Consider the following 8,650-nt stretch of genomic DNA (forward strand, 5'->3'; position numbering starts at 1 on the left):
AAAACGTACATCACGTCGAGCGATACGGGATCGAATTCGTTATCGACGACCGCTTTTGTTTTGTGTTTGAGGTTGGAATAGAAGATTAATAGGTTAGTTGTTGCTCCCGAGATAGAGGATCGAACTATTTACGTAAACATGGCCCAGAATCGACACCGGTCGACGTATCTGTCCGTTCAAATTTGGAAATCGTAACTGTAATCAACAAGGTTACCAGGTTACGCTGCGAGTAACCGAATTTCTCTGAGCGTCGCCTAACGTGGCGTCGACGCAAAAATTTGTACGGCCTTGGAAACGACACTCACGTTGCTTCTGCGCGACGAGTTTGTGAACGAAACCAAGAATAACTTTCATGGAAAGCGACGGCTAATTATCATTCTTAAACAAGCTATTTTTAGTGACTTTCCAATTCTCGCGGTGCGTGTCATTTTTAAAACGAACACAATCGTACTTCCTACCGATGGAGATATCGATGGTCGATCAACGGGGAAATTTCCACGAGCAACGAAAAGAGCGAAACGCGAAATTTGTCGGCCGGCCAACGAGTTTTGCGTTTCTGGTCGCGAAAATTTATGCAATTCAGCCTTCGTCGCGGATCAGTATTCCGATATCGTCGATACCGCCGCGCCGTATCCTTCGAACGGAAACTAAATTTCATTCAACCCGTTCTACTCCGTGTAGTAAGCGTGTGCACGTTGAGAACACGAGTCGCGTGGTAGCGAGGGAACGGACACGATGCTCGAGCAAGTTTAAACTACTTTGAAGATAACTTATCGGTAGATTGCGGATCTTTGTGCATTTATAGAAAATATGACTGCGCAGGAACCTACAAAGTGCAAACAATGTGCAAGAATATAAAAAAGATTGAAAGTAAAGTTCGTGTTATAATATTTGCAGAATAAAATAAATTCCTACGTAGGTTCAATTTTTCTAGGCATATTCGCGAAGATTTTATTTTGCATAAAGATCCGCAGTCGGACATAGATCGGTGAACAAAATTACACAAGTTAGCATGGTGTGACCCCAGCGTGACCATAAGTTCAGGCGGTCGTGGTTACGCGCGAGTGCGCAGCCGCGCGGTCAGCTGACTGCAATCAAAATGGCGTCCGCCAAAAATCCCATTGGTAAACGTCAACAGCTCATATTTAAGTAACGAAGCTTCCGATTGAAAAATGGCAAAGGACTTTCGGAAATCGTTTTACACGAGGAATCGATCGATAGAAAGTAACAATGGCGTGCCGTTGATAGCGCGTCGATACGGTATTAGTCCCATCGCTAGTTACAGGCCGTGTTTATACCGCAGCCTGTTCTTTTTAACTCGCGTCGGCAAGAGCAAAATCGCTCGATCGGAATGGAAAGCAAGCAGTGCTCGGGCACGCGGCCCCCAGTATGAGCGAACAGTGTTAATTCGCGCCTTGGGCTGCGTATAGATTGCACGAACGTATCGGTACGGCATCGTTGGTCTACCATTAGACGGGATTTTATCCAACGCAGCGGACATCCACCTCGTTTGGTGCCAACGTGCTAGCAAATTTAAAAAGGCGTAATTTTATTTTACGGAAAATTGATATCTGGCTCGTCTGTCCATGGCTAGTCATTTCTATTTGCACGCGAGGCGGAATTATCGATTTTCCGTCGATGCTGCTTATCTGTCAGCTAACCGGAACTGGTTAAAACAGACAACAGTCGATGTTTATAAATACTAACACGAGTAGCTGCGACGAGGAACTGAAACCCCTACGATGTTTCGAATTTTATTTTCTCGAGACTCAGTTCATACTTTGGATATATTCGAGGTTAATAGTCGCATCTCTTGGGATCGTACCACGAGTTCCGCCACACCCTGTGTAATTACAACATGGATCATTTGTGTTAAACAATACCGACATTCCAATCGTGGAAATCTACAACGATCCATCTCGAGATTACAGAAGACGTGGCGAAGACACGTTGTTGGATCTTATAACCGACTATTGACAACAGTCGCATCGACATGAAAGATGCATTAGCTTATGAAGAGAGCAATTACATGCGCAGAGGCGCCGTATCGATGTCGCGGTGCATTCCTCGTTTCACTACGAAAAGTGGAAGTTTTTGCACTCCCGATCCTGGCACGAGGTGGACGATACTCGCTTCTTCGAAAGCTGATACATTCTCGAGGTCCTGGGATTCCTGTAAGGTTCCAGCAGTGCAAGGGATCCCCAGATCTCGAAGATTCCACGGATTCCAGAATTCCCTTTAAGCCGGCGACTGACTTGCAACTGAACGTTGTAATGTAAATGCTCGGCACGAATTTTACGGTTCGACACCAACGTTACATTACAAGGTCCTTTTTGGAATCACGAATTGCTCGCTTCGAACTCTCGGCTGAATTCTCTCTAAATGCTTCCTACTCGGTTCAGTGAAAAGTAGACGATCAAAGAGGTTCGTCAAAAAACCGACAGACCAGTGGAGCACGGTTCGGTTCGTCGCTCGCTAGTCCGCCAAACTAAGCGAATGCTCGCGTTACATTACAATGTTCTGTTGCAAGTCAGTCGCCGGCTTTAGACTCGAGGAATCCAAAGTCCTGGTGAATCCCAAGGTCCCAAGATTCCTCCACTTGGAGTCATTCGCATCGTACTTAGTCGGTCCCACGTACTTGGAGTGTCGGTATCGACTCCTACGATACCTGGAACATCTCTAGCAAGTCCAGAAGTCCTGGATCACCCTCGATGCGATGAGCTGAGTCCAAACGACTTTTGGATGTTCGGTATCATGTCCCACTTGGTCGCTCTCTCTTCGCGTATGTACACGCAAGCGTGCCTCTGTAAATAGTTGACTTCCAAGTGAGCCAGCTCCACGCTCGAATAATTTTTCTCGCGCTGTCGAGCTGCAAATGTTTAATTACTGAGTCACCCGAAAGGCAACCGTTCTGCGATCTAACGATCGCTGGAGCAGCGTACGGACACCGTCGCGGAAAGAGACTGCCGCGAAAAGGCTCATTCAGCCCGAACAAAGAGATGCAACGTAAAGATTACGCTGTAACGGTAGTCTCCAGAAGAAAAAAAAAAAACGATCCCGAGAGTGTCTGGAAGTACTAACGTATTCATCTTGAACCGTATACAAGTCGGAATTAATTACGAAAGCCTTTCACCGACACCTCCCAAGAACCTGCCTAATTTAGGCATTTAAACGATCTCGCGATCTAGTATGTGTGTCGATCGCGAAAGGCGTCGTTAGATGTTTCGATAGCCCTAAGTAGGCTCCAAAACGCCTCGAGCTTCGAGACGCCATCGCCAGGTGGCGTTCAGGACACCGGTCAATTAGATTTTTTCAGTTGATTGATCCACGAAATTTAATTTCAAGAAATTAATTCGATGCTTCCATAATAATCGCTTAACTGAAAAATGGCGATCAGTCCGGGACCACCGTGCTTCCGGCGACTGGGTCTTCGACTCCAGTAAAGACAATCATCCCTTATTCGCCAGAGGGAAGCAGGATTTTCCGGCACGCCTGCCACTGCTGAGGAACCGAGCGCAAAGGCGGGACCAGAGGCCGACGTGCCTTCGTGGCTGTCCTCGAAGCAAGCCGCGGATCTGGTCAGAGGGAGAGGCCGCATTCCAAGCCACGGAGAAAGCCTCTCGCGCATTTAACCACGGGATGACCGTCCAGAGGTCGCGTAAACGAGCTCCCTGGACCCGTTAGCTCCACTCGTGGCCGCGCATATCTAACCTGAAATTATCCGGTCAGATCGGTGCTTTTCACGGACCTTTTCTCTAATCGCAGACCACCTAGAAAAGACGAGGTAGCGCAACGGACACCCTCGAGAAAGGACACTGCACTCGCGAGACCTGGAACAGGTGCTCTCAGAGATGCGGGGGTGCGGCAGGTACGACGATGGGTCTGTAGACGATGGTACGAAGGGTTCTGCACCCGTGGGCCCCGTTCGCATTACCTTTTTACCAGTTCAGCTGCAGGCTCGTGCATTCCTATTCCCTCCACCCAGGCCCATTCCAATCGGCCCCCCCCCCCCCTAGACTAAATTATCATGGAAAGTTGGTAGCATGTTTCTAATCTGTCGCGTCTTCGTTGACGGCATTGGTGCCGAATCTTTGGGCTCGTATCGGGGAAAGTACGGCGCTGAAACGTTTGAGGACGTTCGGTACACCTGCCGCAAGGTGACTGCATTCCATGCCGAGGTGAAACGTAAGCGGGATACGCGCTGGAATGTATGTCGGATTTACTGGAATAACTCACGAGCCGGCAGCGCCGCGATCGGCGATTACATGTATCTCGCTGCGCGTGCGCAGATCGTTTGTTTTTGCGAGGCCCGTCCTACTTGCGTCGCGTATGATTAACTTCACGATTGGGCCCCCGACACGCTCGGCATCCGTGAAATCTCTGCACGAGAGGAGCGCCGCGGTTAGGTGAAATTTTTCCATGGATTCACGTTTTTTACGCCACGTTCAATCTTTTTGGGAGGGGCTTGGATCGTTCGAATAGTTCAATCATGGATACTGTGTAAAGAGATCCAACTCGCTAAGAAAGTTACTGGAAAACTTTTAGCAAAATCCCGAACTTGAACTTGTGATTATTTCGTACAGGGTGTCCACGTATAAGTCCGGACATACGCATGGTGTCAATTCTACAACAAACTTCCAACAAAAAATTACTCTTAGACATTTTCTTTGTGTCCCATTGTTCTCGAGTATTTTCACTTTTCATTTTTTCTTCTGTGTTTTCGACTTGACACTTTTTAAACGGAAATAGCTCCACGAAATTACAGTGCGAACTTAAAAATCAGTACACCATTCGAAAGAGCGTGAAATTTTCCATCTCCCTGAAGCAAAATCAAAATTTATTACGTAGGTTTAGTAAGTGGAAAATGTGGTCAATCTTTACATCGCGAGAATTTTCAAAAATTTGACTCTCTCTTTCGATTTTTGTTGAAAAATGTCGATTTTCACCTGAAAACGTCCGCTTCTCTGCAATCAAATGTCATTTTCTCCCTAAAATGCCACCGCACAATTTTTTTTTTTTTGACAATATTTTTGAATTCATTCAAAGGCTGACCCTTCGAAGAAGTTTTTCCCGCGGAGTAATCCGCCAATCAACTATGTCTTTGAAACTAAAAAACGAATACAGAAAAATTCAAATATTTATTAAATTTTCACAATGTAAAGTTTGACCTAATTTTTCGCTTATTAAACCTACGTAATAAATTTTGATTTTGCATTACCTAGGTCTGGCTAGACCGCTACCACCACGGAGGCCTCTGGATAGAATACTTCTCTTCCAGAACTATGCAGGTTCCGTTGCACGTCGAGAGGCCAATGAAATACGAATATGACAACGCGAGATGGAATTCTTTCCAACCGTGTGTTACCCTCCGTAGGAGCAACACGTCGCTCGGTTCCGTTAGCATCGCGAATGCTTTCTTGCACGCTTCGTACGATATTATTTGGGCGTTCCCTTCGAACGTTCCAGCGTCCGTGGTACGACCGAGAGATTTGCCTTAGATTCGCCGTGCAGCAAAAGAATGCGTTCTCTTTCTGCACGGAGCAGCGTGACTCGCGCGTGAATCAGACTCCGCGTAACGGGAAATGGAAATTTCATTCACGCAGCGATTTCACGCGACCGGACAAAATCGTTCGCCTTTTTTCATTCCTACCGATACTGTTCTACAATTCTGTATTTTCCTGCATAGTAGACGTCCGTGTTTCTCGGTCGAGGTGGTCAATTTTAATCCACCTGAATCCGCGAGTGTCGTCCTGCCCGAAAACGACGAATATCAATATTTTAACCGCGGATAGTCCAAAGTGATATCTGAAGTAAGTAATTCCTGTATGGGTTACATAAATTGATGTTGTAACGTACTCTACGGGGCTGGAAGGAATGCCCCCGCGGGCCACCATGAGGTAATGGGAATGTTTTTTTGACTTGGCCAACGGAATACGAGTTTCCATCACGGTGTCGTCGTTAGTCATTAGCCGAGGTGCCAAACGAATATAGAATAGCCAGCGATTGCGTGTGCGTGTCTAAAAATTATGGCCACTAGGACTCGCGGTCCCTCCAGGGACATTCGTTATCGCTCCCCGACGGTACACGGCCAACTTGCGCGGTTCCAACCACTTGTTATACCTTTTTCGACAAAGTAACGCCGCGTCGAGCATATTGGTTAGATAAAACGGACAAGTGGTGCGCGTACAAGCCCCGCGTACATAGAGGAGTTCCGTAATTGGTATTCCAGTTACCGTGAGCTTATTTCCAAGAAGTATTAGCGCTGCTCCTAGGGGTAGCATAGCTAATGGAATTCTTAGTCTGAATAGCATTAGTCCCAGGAGTACGAGGATGAGATGAGACCTCCGGGTACCCGGACCTGAATTGTATATGCTTCGAGTACCCCGTGGATCTCATTTTCTCCGATGTACACGGCGCTAATAGTTCTACCCGCGGGTGTAATGGTACTGTTACTCTTGAGAACGTACGAATTGGAATAATAGGAATAATTCTATTTCTAGTAACGGTTGGTTCTTGTTCACGGTACGTCGGACCAAGGAGTAATTGTCTCCTCTACTACTAGCGCCGCTGGCGGAGAAACGATGCGTGCACAAGTGTAGATGTTGTTTCATCGTTTCCTCGCTGGCGTCGCTAGGAGTAGGGTGGACGACTGTGGACAATTATTAACGAATAGAAATGTTACTCTGCTTCTTTAGAATCTTTCGATCATCCTAGGCCTGGTCAATGTAATTCCAAATTAGGAATACTGCTTGACGTCACTACATCCAAGAGTACGGTCACGTAACACTGGTCCCTGTTATTGTTCTAGGAGTAATTCCGCGAAAACGTGCATCCACGCGAGAGCGCGTTCTCTTTTCAGGCGTCCACGCAACAGGTACGAGCCACCACCGATCGACGCACTTATGCGTTATTGTTGCGTAATCGCGGCCTAGTTTGCGCCACCAGGCAACTGTGATATTCCCAAATACAATTTCGTACAAGCAAGTATCCTGGCAAGCCTCCCCGACACCTAACCTCTCAGACGAAAGCAACATTTTGTAGCCTAAGCAACTGGGTTGACGTCGATAATAACAACGAATACTCGGCGTAGATCGTACACGTAGAATTGTAGATGCAGAATTGTAGATGCAGAAACAATAACGTAAACGAATAATGGCGTAGGCTTGCGGCTCGCACTGGCATTAACGGCGTATGCAAATTGCTAGGCGTAAGCGAAAGACGTGGACGAGTAAAAACGTCTCCCCGAGAAATGTCTGCGCGTCGATTTGCGTAATTGACCAGTAAAATGGTTCCAAATACGCGATTTGCGTCGGGGATTTCACTTCCAGTCGCCCTGGCCGTTTTACCGCGATCCATACACCGCAAGAGTGTACTACTACTCGAAACTACTACTAGAAGCTATTTCGCGGTACGGTATTTACTACCAGGAAAGACGAAGTGTCTTTAAAATACTTTGAATAAATTAATTGAAAGTACTACACGAATTATTTTTGCATTCTTAGAAAAAGTCTCTTTGAGACAGATGGCAAAAAAAAAAATGGAGAGTGCCAGTTTTTGCCCGACTCTTGAGTTCTTGCAACGCTGGGGTTCTGGTCGGTGGAAGAGAAGAGAGCGTCACAATGCACGAAAGTGCCCAGGCCTCGGTCTATTCATGGAAAAAATGAAAACGCACGGCTGGATAGCGAAAATAGCGAAAGTGGTTTCACCTGGGGCCACACGTTTGTTACGCTACTATCTCTCCCGGGTCGTCTCGGACTCGTAAAGTCTCTCTCGCTTTCCCTCGGTCGGTGAGCACATTTCACGCGAAGATCTTGTCTATGACGAGCCGGTCGGAGGAACCGAAGGAACGAGCCACGCCAGCTATTAACCCCGTCCGTTTTTCCAATCGAGGATCTTAGGGCCGCGGTTGCAAAAGAACGCCATTAGCATGGAAGCACGCAACGCCCACACGCACGTCCGTACGTCGTGCGCATTGACTAATCGTCGAACCGTGCATCGGATGCTCGAGCGGAACCGCGAATGAAGCGATTACGCGAACAGGTACGAGTTACATAAGCAACTATGAATTCACATGGCTCACTGGAGAATCGTCCTTCTGTGGCCTGGTTATGGCACACGCGCAATTAATTTTATTGTACTCGTGTGAATATACAGGAGACCCTGGGAGTGGAAGCTGAACGTTCCCCATACTAATGCGGCGTCAAAACTCCTCGATGAGTTATAATGTATAGATACAAAGTTCCTACTTGTGCATACGCCATTCAACGTGCTCGTAGTTATATGCACATGGCCATATGTAAATAAAACTGTTTACCATATGTCAAAGATGATCCGACGCCATCTAGCGCTGCACTATTGTATCTTCAACAGCCTGCCATCTATATTGAAAACCTAATCTGGGCACATATGTCTCGGTCTTCTTGAAGAATCGCTGGTGAGTCACCAATTATTTTTCCTAAAATAATGTTACTGTTCGCATAATTCGTCACTTTCGCTATTTTATTATGCGGTTCGCTTAAAAATGAGATCACACTTTTTCGTCACTATTTTGGAACATTTTCTGATATTGTGATATTTACTGGTTTAACAATGTTGCAAATTGCTCCTCTCGGGACTGCAACAATGTTGCAAGCTCAACAATGTTGCAAAT

At 46.6% G+C, this 8,650-nt stretch overlaps 1 long non-coding RNA gene across 1 annotated transcript in view; it reads left to right on the forward strand.

The window, feature by feature from the left end:
* Positions 1–8,019, forward strand: part of LOC128894692 (uncharacterized) — an 18,568-nt gene extending 10,549 nt beyond the window's left edge. Inside the window, exon 3 of the long non-coding RNA XR_008461613.1 lies at positions 6,809–8,019. This is a non-coding gene — a long non-coding RNA (uncharacterized LOC128894692). The remainder of the gene's footprint in view (positions 1–6,808) is intronic.
* The last annotated feature ends 631 nt before the right edge of the window (positions 8,020–8,650 follow it).

The sequence above is a fragment of the Hylaeus anthracinus genome, unplaced genomic scaffold (assembly GCF_026225885.1).
Source record: "Hylaeus anthracinus isolate JK02 unplaced genomic scaffold, UHH_iyHylAnth1.0_haploid 4, whole genome shotgun sequence".
Classification (NCBI taxonomy): Eukaryota; Metazoa; Arthropoda; class Insecta; order Hymenoptera; family Colletidae; genus Hylaeus; species Hylaeus anthracinus.